This window comes from Macaca nemestrina, chromosome 5, assembly GCF_043159975.1.
Source record: "Macaca nemestrina isolate mMacNem1 chromosome 5, mMacNem.hap1, whole genome shotgun sequence".
Classification (NCBI taxonomy): Eukaryota; Metazoa; Chordata; class Mammalia; order Primates; family Cercopithecidae; genus Macaca; species Macaca nemestrina.
This window is the reverse complement of record NC_092129.1, coordinates 54,459,106-54,472,221: the sequence shown is the minus strand read 5'-3', so window position 1 is coordinate 54,472,221 and position 13,116 is coordinate 54,459,106.

The window sequence follows — 13,116 nt, the reverse complement described above, 5'->3', positions numbered from 1 at the left end:
AGATGTAACTCTGTGAGATGAATTAACAGAACACTAAGCAGTTTCCAAGAAAGCTTCTTTCCAGATTTCTTCTGAGGATATTTCCTTTTTCACCATAGCCCTCTAAGGGCTTCCAAATATCACTTTGCCAATTCCACAAGAACTGTCTTAACGAAACGCTTCTTGAGGGGAAAGCTGTAACTCTGTGAGATGATTTCACAGAACACAAAGAAGTTTCTCTGAAACTTTCTTTCTCTTTGTTATCGGAGGATTTTTCCTTTGGCCCTATAGTCTTCAAAGGGATCCGAAATATCTGTTCTCAGATTCCACAGAAATAAGGCTAGCAAAGAGATCCACGAAATACAGATGTAACTCTGTGAGATGAATTAACAGAACACTAAGCAGTTTCTCAGAAAGCTTCTTTCCAGATTTCATCTGAGGATATTTCCTTTTTCACCATAGCCCTCTATGGGCTTCCAAATATCACTTTGCCAATTCCACAAGAACTGTCTTAGGGAACGGCTTCTCGAGGGGAAAGCTGTAACTCTGTGAGATGATTTCACAGAACACAAAGAAATTTCTCAGAAAGCTTCTTTCTCTTTGTTATCGGAGGATATTTCCTTTGGCCCACTAGTCTTCAAAGGGATCCGAAATATCTGTTCTCAGATTCCACAGAAATAAGGCTAGCAAAGAGATCCACGAAATACAGATGTAACTCTGTGAGATGAATTAACAGAACACTAAGCAGTTTCTCAGAAAGCTTCTTTCCAGATTTCCTCTGAGGATATTTCCTTTTTCACCATAGCCCTCTATGGGCTTCCAAATATCACTTTGCCAATTCCACAAGAACTGTCTTAGCGAAAGGCTTCTTGAGGGGAAAGCTGTAACTCTGTGAGATGATTTCACAGAACACAAAGAAGTTTCTCAGAAAGCTTCTTTCTCTTTGTTATCGGAGGATTTTTCCTTTGGCCCTATAGTCTTCAAAGGGATCCGAAATATCTGTTCTCAGATTCCACAGAAATAAGGCTAGCAAAGAGATCCACGAAATACAGATGTAAGTCTGTGAGATGAATTACCAGAACACTAAGCAGTTTCTCAGAAAGCTTCTTTCCAGATTTCATCTGAGGATATTTCCTTTTTCACCATAGCCCTCTATGGGCTTCCAAATATCATTTGCCAATTCCACAAGAACTGTCTTAGCGAAAGGCTTCTCGAGGGGAAAGCTGTAACTCTGTGAGATGATTTCACAGAACACAAAGAAGTTTCTCAGAAAGCTTCTTTCTCTTTGTTATCGGAGGATATTTCCATTGGCCCTATAGTCTTCAAAGGGATCCGAAATATCTGTTCTCAGATTCCAGAGAAATAAGGCTAGCAAAGAGATCCACGAAATACAGATGTAAGTCTGTGAGATGAATTAACAGAACACTAAGCAGTTTCTCAGAAAGCTTCTTTCCAGATTTCATCTGAGGATATTTCCTTTTTCACCATAGCCCTCTATGGGCTTCCAAATATCACTTTGCCAATTCCACAAGAACTGTCTTAGCGAAAGGCTTCTCGAGAGGAAAGCTGTAACTCTGTGAGATGATTTCACAGCACACAAAGAAGTTTCTCAGAAAGCTTCTTTCTCTTTGTTATCGGAGGATATTTCCTTTGGCCCTATAGTCTTCAAAGGGATCCGAAATATCTGTTCTCAGATTCCACAGAAATAAGGCTAGCAAAGAGATCCACGAAATACAGATGTAACTCTGTGAGATGAATTAACAGAACACTAAGCAGTTTCCAAGAAAGCTTCTTTCCAGATTTCATCTGAGGATATTTCCTTTTTCACCATAGCCTTCTATGGGCTTCCAAATATCACTTTGCCAATTCCACAAGAACTGTCTTAGCGAAAGGCTCCTTGAGGGGAAAGCTGTAACTCTGTGAGATGATTTCACAGAACACAAAGAAGTTTCTCAGAAAGCTTCTTTCTCTTTGTTATCGGAGGATATTTCCTTTGGCCCTACAGTCTTCAAAGGGATCCGAAATATCTGTTCTCAGATTCCACAGAAATAAGGCTAGCAAAGAGATCCACGAAATACCGATGTAACTCTCTGAGATGAATTAGCAGGACACTTAGCAATTTCTAGGAAAGCTTCTTTCCAGATTTCATCTGAGGATATTTCATTTTTCACCATAGCCCTCTATGGGCTTCCAAATATCACTTTGCCAATTCCACAAGAACTGTCTTAGCGAAAGGCTTCTCGAGGGGAAAGCTGTAACTCTGTGAGATGATTTCACAGAACACAAAGAAGTTTCTCAGAAAGCTTCTTTCTCTTTGTTATCGGAGGATATTTCCTTTGGCCCTATAGTCTTCAAAGGGATCGGAAATATCTGTTCTCAGATTCCACAGAAATAAGGCTAGCAAAGAGATCCACGAAATACAGATGTAAGTCTGTGAGATGAATTACCAGAACACTAAGCAGTTTCTCAGAAAGCTTCTTTCCAGATTTCATCTGAGGATATTTCCTTTTTTACCATAGCCCTCTATGGGCTCCAAATATCACTTTGCCAAGTCCACAAGAACTGTCTTAGCGAAAGACTTCTCGAGGGGAAAGCTGTAACTCTGTGAGATGATTTCACAGAACACAAAGAAGTTTCTCAGAAAGCTTCTTTCTCTTTGTTATCGGAGGATATTTGCTTTGGGCCTATAGTCTTCAAAGGGATCCGAAATATCTGTTCTCAGATTCCACAGAAATAAGGCTAGCAAAGAGATCCACGAAATACAGATGTAACTCTGTGAGATGAATTAACAGAACACTAAGCAGTTTCTCAGAAAGCTTCTTTCCAGATTTCATCTGAGGATATTTCCTTTTTCACCATAGCCCTCTAATGGCTTCCAAATATCACTTTGCCAATTCCACAAGAACTGTCTTAGCGAAAGGCTTCTTGAGGGGAAAACTGTAACTCTGTGAGATGATTTCACAGAACACAAAGAAGTTTCTCAGAAAGCTTCTTTCTCTTTGTTATCGGAGGATTTTTCCTTTGGCCCTATAGTCTTCAAAGGGATCCGAAATATCTGTTCTCAGATTCCACAGAAATAAGGCTAGCAAAGAGATCCACGAAATACAGATGTAAGTCTGTGCGATGAATTACCAGAACACTAAACAGTTTCTCAGAAAGCTTCTTTCCAGATTTCATCTGAGGATATTTCCTTTTTCACCATAGCCCTCTATGGGCTTCCAAATATCACTTTGCCAATTCCACAAGAACTGTCTTAGCGAAAGGCTTCTCGAGGGGAAAGCTGTAACTCTGTGAGATGATTTCACAAAACACAAAGAAGTTTCTCAGAAAGCTCTTTTCTCTTTGTTATCGGAGGATATTTCCTTTCGCCCTATCGTCTTCAAAGGGATCCGAAATATCTGTTCTCAGATTCCAGAGAAATAAGGCTAGCAAAGAGATCCACGAAATACAGATGTAAGTCTGTGAGATGAATTAACAGAACACTAAGTAGTTTCTCAGAAAGCTTCTTTCCAGATTTCATCTGAGGATATTTCCTTTTTCACCATAGCCCTCTATGGGCTTCCAAATATCACTTTGCCAATTCCACAAGAACTGTCTTAGCGAAAAGCTTCTCGAGAGGAAAGCTGTAACTCTGTGAGATGATTTCACAGAACACAAAGAAGTTTCTCAGAAAGCTTCTTTCTCTTTGTTATCGGAGGATATTTCCTTTGGCCCTATAGTCTTCAAAGGGATCCGAAATATCTGTTCTCAGATTCCACAGAAATAAGGCTAGCAAAGAGATCCACGAAATACAGATGTAACTCTGTGAGATGAATTAACAGAACACTAAGCAGTTTCCAAGAAAGCTTCTTTCCAGATTTCATCTGAGGATATTTCCTTTTTCACCATAGCCTTCTATGGGCTTCCAAATATCACTTTGCCAATTCCACAAGAACTGTCTTAGCGAAAGGCTTCTTGAAGGGAAAGCTGTAACTCTGTGAGATGATTTCACAGAAGACAAAGAAGTTTCTCAGAAAGCTTCTTTCTCTTTGTTATCGGAGGATATTTCCTTTGGCCCTATAGTCTTCAAAGGGATCCGAAATATCTGTTCTCAGATTCCACAGAAATAAGGCTAGCAAAGAGATCCACGAAATACAGATGTAACTCTGTGAGATGAATTAACAGGACAATTAGCAGTTTCTGGGAAAGCTTCTTTCCAGATTTCATCTGAGGATATTTCCTTTTTCACCATAGCCTTCTATGGGCTTCCAAATATCACTTTGCCAATTCCACAAGAACTGTCTTAGCGAAAGGCTTCTCGAGGGGGAAGCTGTAACTCTGTGAGATGATTTCACAGAACACAAAGAAGTTTCTCAGAAAGCTTCTTTCTCGTTGTTATCGGAGGATATTTCCTTTGGCCCTATAGTCTTCAAAGGGATCGGAAATATCTGTTCTCAGATTCCACAGAAATAAGGCTAGCAAAGAGATCCACGAAATACAGATGTAAGTCTGTGAGATGAATTAACAGAACACTAAGCAGTTTCTCAGAAAGCTTCTTCCCAGATTTCATCTGAGGATATTTCCTTTTTCACCATAGCCCTCTATGGGCTTCCAAATATCACTTTGCCAAGTCCACAAGAACTGTCTTAGCGAAAGACTTCTCGAGGGGAAAGCTGTAACTCTGTGAGATGATTTCACAGAACACAAAGAAGTTTCTCAGAAAGCTTCTTTCTCTTTGTTATCGGAGGATATTTGCTTTGGGCCTATAGTCTTCAAAGGGATCCGAAATATCTGTTCTCAGATTCCACAGAAATAAGGCTAGCAAAGAGATCCACGAAATACAGATGTAACTCTGTGAGATGAATTAACAGAACACTAAGCAGTTTCTAAGAAACCTTCTTTCCAGATTTCATCTGAGGATATTTCCTTTTTCACCATAGCCCTCTAATGGCTTCCAAATATCACTTTGCCAATTCCACAAGAACTGTCTTAGCGAAAGGCTTCTTGAGGGGAAAACTGTAACTCTGTGAGATGATTTCACAGAACACAAAGAAGTTTCTCAGAAAGCTTCTTTCTCTTTGTTATCGGAGGATTTTTCCTTTGGCCCTATAGTCTTCAAAGGGATCTGAAATATCTGTTCTCAGATTCCACAGAAATAAGGCTAGCAAAGAGATCCACGAAATACAGATGTAAGTCTGTGCGATGAATTACCAGAACACTAAACAGTTTCTCAGAAAGCTTCTTTCCAGATTTCATCTGAGGATATTTCCTTTTTCACCATAGCCCTCTATGGGCTTCCAAATATCACTTTGCCAATTCCACAAGAACTGTCTTAGCGAAAGGCTTCTCGAGGGGAAAGCTGTAACTCTGTGAGATGATTTCACAGAACACAAAGAAGTTTCTCAGAAAGCTTCTTTCTCTTTGTTATCGGAGGATATTTCCTTTCGCCCTATCGTCTTCAAAGGGATCCGAAATATCTGTTCTCAGATTCCAGAGAAATAAGGCTAGCAAAGAGATCCACGAAATACAGATGTAAGTCTGTGAGATGAATTAACAGAACACTAAGTAGTTTCTCAGAAAGCTTCTTTACAGATTTCATCTGAGGATATTTCCTTTTTCACCATAGCCCTCTATGGGCTTCCAAATATCACTTTGCCAATTCCACAAGAACTGTCTTAGCGAAAGGCTTCTCGAGAGGAAAGCTGTAACTCTGTGAGATGATTTCACAGAACACAAAGAAGTTTCTCAGAAAGCTTCTTTCTCTTTGTTATCGGAGGATATTTCCTTTGGCCCTATAGTCTTCAAAGGGATCCGAAATATCTGTTCTCAGATTCCACAGAAATAAGGCTAGCAAAGAGATCCACGAAATACAGATGTAACTCTGTGAGATGAATTAACAGAACACTAAGCAGTTTCCAAGAAAGCTTCTTTCCAGATTTCATCTGAGGATATTTCCTTTTTCACCATAGCCTTCTATGGGCTTCCAAATATCACTTTGCCAATTCCACAAGAACTGTCTTAGCGAAAGGCTTCTTGAAGGGAAAGCTGTAACTCTGTGAGATGATTTCACAGAAGACAAAGAAGTTTCTCAGAAAGCTTCTTTCTCTTTGTTAACGGAGGATATTTCCTTTGGCCCTATAGTCTTCAAAGGGATCCGAAATATCTGTTCTCAGATTCCACAGAAATAAGGCTAGCAAAGAGATCCACGAAATACAGATGTAACTCTGTGAGATGAATTAACAGGACAATTAGCAGTTTCTGGGAAAGCTTCTTTCCAGATTTCATCTGAGGATATTTCCTTTTTCACCATAGCCCTCTATGGGCTTCCAAATATCACTTTGCCAATTCCACAAGAACTGTCTTAGCGAAAGGCTTCTCGAGGGGGAAGCTGTAACTCTGTGAGATGATTTCACAGAACACAAAGAAGTTTCTCAGAAAGCTTCTTTCTCGTTGTTATCGGAGGATATTTCCTTTGGCCCTATAGTCTTCAAAGGGATCGGAAATATCTGTTCTCAGATTCCACAGAAATAAGGCTAGCAAAGAGATCCACGAAATACAGATGTAAGTCTGTGAGATGAATTAACAGAACACTAAGCACTTTCTCAGAAAGCTTCTTTCCAGATTTCATCTGAGGATATTTCCTTTTTCACCATAGCCCTCTATGGGCTTCCAAATATCACTTTGCCAAGTCCACAAGAACTGTCTTAGCGAAAGACTTCTCGAGGGGAAAGCTGTAACTCTGTGAGATGATTTCACAGAACACAAAGAAGTTTCTCAGAAAGCTTCTTTCTCTTTGTTATCGGAGGATATTTGCTTTGGGCCTATAGTCTTCAAAGGGATCCGAAATATCTGTTCTCAGATTCCACAGAAATAAGGCTAGCAAAGAGATCCACGAAATACAGATGTAACTCTGTGAGATGAATTAACAGAACACTAAGCAGTTTCTAAGAAACCTTCTTTCCAGATTTCATCTGAGGATATTTCCTTTTTCACCATAGCCCTCTAATGGCTTCCAAATATCACTTTGCCAATTCCACAAGAACTGTCTTAGCGAAAGGCTTCTTGAGGGGAAAACTGTAACTCTGTGAGATGATTTCACAGAACACAAAGAAGTTTCTCAGAAAGCTTCTTTCTCTTTGTTATCGGAGGATTTTTCCTTTGGCCCTATCGTCTTCAAAGGGATCCGAAATATCTGTTCTCAGATTCCAGAGAAATAAGGCTAGCAAAGAGATCCACGAAATACAGATGTAAGTCTGTGAGATGAATTAACAGAACACTAAGTAGTTTCTCAGAAAGCTTCTTTCCAGATTTCATCTGAGGATATTTCCTTTTTCACCATAGCCCTCTATGGGCTTCCAAATATCACTTTGCCAATTCCACAAGAACTGTCTTAGCGAAAGGCTTCTCGAGAGGAAAGCTGTAACTCTGTGAGATGATTTCACAGAACACAAAGAAGTTTCTCAGAAAGCTTCCTTCTCTTTGTTATCGGAGGATATTTCCTTTGGCCCTATAGTCTTCAAAGGGATCCGAAATATCTGTTCTCAGATTCCACAGAAATAAGGCTAGCAAAGAGATCCACGAAATACAGATGTAACTCTGTGAGATGAATTAACAGAACACTAAGCAGTTTCCAAGAAAGCTTCTTTCCAGATTTCATCTGAGGATATTTCCTTTTTCATCATAGCCTTCTATGGGCTTCCAAATATCACTTTGCCAATTCCACAAGAACTGTCTTAGCGAAAGGCTTCTTGAAGGGAAAGCTGTAACTCTGTGAGATAATTTCACAGAAGACAAAGAAGTTTCTCAGAAAGCTTCTTTCTCTTTGTTAACGGAGGATATTTCCTTTGGCCCTATAGTCTTCAAAGGGATCCGAAATATCTGTTCTCAAATTCCACAGAAATAAGGCTAGCAAAGAGATCCACGAAATACAGATGTAACTCTGTGAGATGAATTAACAGGACAATTAGCAGTTTCTGGGAAAGCTTCTTTCCAGATTTCATCTGAGGATATTTCCTTTTTCACCATAGCCCTCTATGGGCTTCCAAATATCACTTTGCCAATTCCACAAGAACTGTCTTAGCGAAAGGCTTCTCGAGGGGAAAGCTGTAACTCTGTGAGATGATTTCACAGAACACAAAGAAGTTTCTCAGAAAGCTTCTTTCTCTTTGTTATCGGAGGATATTTCCTTTGGCCCTATAGTTTTCAAAGGGATCCGAAATATCTGTTCTCAGATTCCACAGAAATAAGGCTAGCAAAGAGATCCACGAAATACAGATGTAAGTCTGTGCGATGAATTACCAGAACACTAAACAGTTTCTCAGAAAGCTTCTTTCCAGATTTCATCTGAGGATATTTCCTTTTTCACCATAGCCCTCTATGGGCTTCCAAATATCACTTTGCCAATTCCACAAGAACTGTCTTAGCGAAAGGCTTCTCGAGGGGAAAGCTGTAACTCTGTGAGATGATTTCACAGAACACAAATAAGTTTCTCAGAAAGCTTCTTTCTCTTTGTTATCGGAGGATATTTGCTTTGGGCCTATAGTCTTCAAAGGGATCCGAAATATCTGTTCTCAGATTCCACAGAAATAAGGCTAGCAAAGAGATCCACGAAATACAGATGTAACTCTGTGAGATGAATTAACAGAACACTAAGCAGTTTCTAAGAAACCTTCTTTCCAGATTTCATCTGAAGATATTTCCTTTTTCACCATAGCCCTCTAATGGCTTCCAAATATCACTTTGCCAATTCCACAAGAACTGTCTTAGCGAAAGGCTTCTTGAGGGGAAAACTGTAACTCTGTGAGATGATTTCACAGAACACAAAGAAGTTTCTCAGAAAGCTTCTTTCTCTTTGTTATCGGAGGATTTTTCCTTTGGCCCTATAGTCTTCAAAGGGATCCGAAATATCTGTTCTCAGATTCCACAGAAATAAGGCTAGCAAAGAGATCCACGAAATACAGATGTAAGTCTGTGCGATGAATTACCAGAACACTAAACAGTTTCTCAGAAAGCTTCTTTCCAGATTTCATCTGAGGATATTTCCTTTTTCACCATAGCCCTCTATGGGCTTCCAAATATCACTTTGCCAATTCCACAAGAACTGTCTTAGCGAAAGGCTTCTCGAGGGGAAAGCTGTAACTCTGTGAGATGATTTCACAGAACACAAAGAAGTTTCTCAGAAAGCTTCTTTCTCTTTGTTATCGGAGGATATTTCCTTTCGCCCTATCGTCTTCAAAGGGATCCGAAATATCTGTTCTCAGATTCCAGAGAAATAAGGCTAGCAAAGAGATCCACGAAATACAGATGTAAGTCTGTGAGATGAATTAACAGAACACTAAGTAGTTTCTCAGAAAGCTTCTTTCCAGATTTCATCTGAGGATATTTCCTTTTTCACCATAGCCCTCTATGGGCTTCCAAATATCACTTTGCCAATTCCACAAGAACTGTCTTAGCGAAAGGCTTCTCCAGAGGAAAGCTGTAACTCTGTGAGATGATTTCACAGAACACAAAGAAGTTTCTCAGAAAGCTTCTTTCTCTTTGTTATCGGAGGATATTTCCTTTGGCCCTATAGTCTTCAAAGGGATCCGAAATATCTGTTCTCAGATTCCACAGAAATAAGGCTAGCAAAGAGATCCACGAAATACAGATGTAACTCTGTGAGATGAATTAACAGAACACTAAGCAGTTTCCAAGAAAGCTTCTTTCCAGATTTCATCTGAGGATATTTCCTTTTTCATCATAGCCTTCTATGGGCTTCCAAATATCACTTTGCCAATTCCACAAGAACTGTCTTAGCGAAAGGCTTCTTGAAGGGAAAGCTGTAACTCTGTGAGATGATTTCACAGAAGACAAAGAAGTTTCTCAGAAAGCTTCTTTCTCTTTGTTAACGGAGGATATTTCCTTTGGCCCTATAGTCTTCAAAGGGATCCGAAATATCTGTTCTCAAATTCCACAGAAATAAGGCTAGCAAAGAGATCCACGAAATACAGATGTAACTCTGTGAGATGAATTAACAGGACAATTAGCAGTTTCTGGGAAAGCTTCTTTCCAGATTTCATCTGAGGATATTTCCTTTTTCACCATAGCCCTCTATGGGCTTCCAAATATCACTTTGCCAATTCCACAAGAACTGTCTTAGCGAAAGGCTTCTCGAGGGGAAAGCTGTAACTCTGTGAGATGATTTGACAGAACACAAAGAAGTTTCTCAGAAAGCTTCTTTCTCTTTGTTATCGGAGGATATTTCCTTTGGCCCTATAGTTTTCAAAGGGATCCGAAATATCTGTTCTCAGATTCCACAGAAATAAGGCTAGCAAAGAGATCCACGAAATACAGATGTAAGTCTGTGCGATGAATTACCAGAACACTAAACAGTTTCTCAGAAAGCTTCTTTCCAGATTTCATCTGAGGATATTTCCTTTTTCACCATAGCCCTCTATGGGCTTCCAAATATCACTTTGCCAATTCCACAAGAACTGTCTTAGCGAAAGGCTTCTCGAGGGGAAAGCTGTAACTCTGTGAGATGATTTCACAGAACACAAAGAAGTTTCTCAGAAAGCTTCTTTCTCTTTGTTATCGGAGGATATTTCCTTTCGCCCTATCGTCTTCAAAGGGATCCGAAATATCTGTTCTCAGATTCCAGAGAAATAAGGCTAGCAAAGAGATCCACGAAATACAGACGTAAGTCTGTGAGATGAATTAACAGAACACTAAGTAGTTTCTCAGAAAGCTTCTTTCCAGATTTCATCTGAGGATATTTCCTTTTTCACCATAGCCCTCTATGGGCTTCCAAATATCACTTTGCGAATTCCACAAGAACTGTCTTAGCGAAAGGCTTCTCGAGAGGAAAGCTGTAACTCTGTGAGATGATTTCACAGAACACAAAGAAGTTTCTCAGAAAGCTTCTTTCTCTTTGTTATCGGAGGATATTTCCTTTGGCCCTATAGTCTTCAAAGGGATCCGAAATATCTGTTCTCAGATTCCACAGAAATAAGGCTAGCAAAGAGATCCACGAAATACAGATGTAACTCTGTGAGATGAATTAACAGAACACTAAGCAGTTTCCAAGAAAGCTTCTTTCCAGATTTCATCTGAGGATATTTCCTTTTTCATCATAGCCTTCTATGGGCTTCCAAATATCACTTTGCCAATTCCACAAGAACTGTCTTAGCGAAAGGCTTCTTGAAGGGAAAGCTGTAACTCTGTGAGATGATTTCACAGAAGACAAAGAAGTTTCTCAGAAAGCTTCTTTCTCTTTGTTAACGGAGGATATTTCCTTTGGCCCTATAGTCTTCAAAGGGATCCGAAATATCTGTTCTCAAATTCCACAGAAATAAGGCTAGCAAAGAGATCCACGAAATACAGATGTAACTCTGTGAGATGAATTAACAGGACAATTAGCAGTTTCCGGGAAAGCTTCTTTCCAGATTTCATCTGAGGATATTTCCTTTTTCACCATAGCCCTCTATGGGCTTCCAAATATCACTTTGCCAATTCCACAAGAACTGTCTTAGCGAAAGGCTTCTCGAGGGGAAAGCTGTAACTCTGTGAGATGATTTCACAGAACACAAAGAAGTTTCTCAGAAAGCTTCTTTCTCTTTGTTATCGGAGGATATTTCCTTTGGCCCTATAGTTTTCAAAGGGATCCGAAATATCTGTTCTCAGATTCCACAGAAATAAGGCTAGCAAAGAGATCCACGAAATACAGATGTAACCCTGTGAGATGAATTAACAGAACACTAAGCAGTTTCCAAGAAAGCTTCTTTCCAGATTTCATCTGAGGATATTTCCTTTTTCACCAAAGCCTTCTATGGGCTTCCAAATATCACTTTGCCAATTCCACAAGAACTGTCTTAGCGAAAGGCTTCTTGAGGGGAAAGCTGTAACTCTGTGAGATGATTTCACAGAACACAAAGAAGTTTCTCAGAAAGCTTCTTTCTCTTTGTTAACGGAGGATATTTCCTTTGGCCCTATAGTCTTCAAAGGGATCCGAAATATCTGTTCTCAGATTCCACAGAAATAAGGCTAGCAAAGAGATCCACGAAATACAGATGTAACTCAGTGAGATGAATTAACAGGACACTTAGCAGTTTCTAGGAAAGCTTCTTTCCAGATTTCATCTGAGGTATTTCCTTTTTCACCATAGCCCCCTAAGGGCTTCCAAATATCACTTTGCCAATTCCAAAAGAACTGTCTTAGCCAAAGGCTTCTCGAGGGGAAAGCTGTAACTCTGTGAGATGATTTCACAGAACACAAAGAAGTTTCTCAAAAAGCTTCTTTCTCTTTGTTATCGGAGGATATTTCCTTTGGCCCTATAGTCTTCAAAGGGATCCGAAATATCTGTTCTCAGATTCCAGAGAAGTAAGGCTAGCAAAGAGATCCACGAAATACAGATGTAAGTCTGTGAGATGAATTAACAGAACACTAAGCAGTTTCTCAGAAAGCTTCTTTCCAGATTTCCTCTGAGGATATTTCCTTTTTCACCATAGCCCTCTATGGGCTTCCAAATATCACTTTGCCAATTCCACAAGAACTGTCTTAGCGAAAGGCTTCTTGAGGGGAAAGCTGTAACTCTGTGAGATGATTTCACAGAACACAAAGAAGTTTCTCAGAAAGCTTCTTTCTCTTTGTTATCGGAGGATTTTTCCTTTGGCCCTATAGTCTTCAAAGGGATCCGAAATATCTGTTCTCAGATTCCACAGAAATAAGGCTAGCAAACAGATCCACGAAATACAGATGTAACTCTGTGAGATGAATTAACAGGACACTTAGCAGTTTCTAGGAACTCTTCTTTCCTGATTTCATCTGAGGATATTTCCTTTTTCACCATAGCCCTCTATGGGCTTCCAAATATCACTTTGCCAATTCCACAAGAACTGTCTTAGCCAAAGGCTTCTCGAGGGGAAAGCTGTAACTCTGTGAGATGATTTCACAGAACACAAAGTAATTTCTCAGAAAGCTTCTTTCTCTTTGTTATCGGAGGATATTTCCTTTGGCCCTATAGTCTTCAAAGGGATCCGAAATATCTGTTCTCAGATTCCAGAGAAATAAGGCTAGCAAAGAGATCCACGAAATACAGATGTAAGTCTGTGAGATGAATTAACAGAACACTAAGCAGTTTCTCAGAAAGCTTCTTTCCAGATTTCTTCTGAGGATATTTCC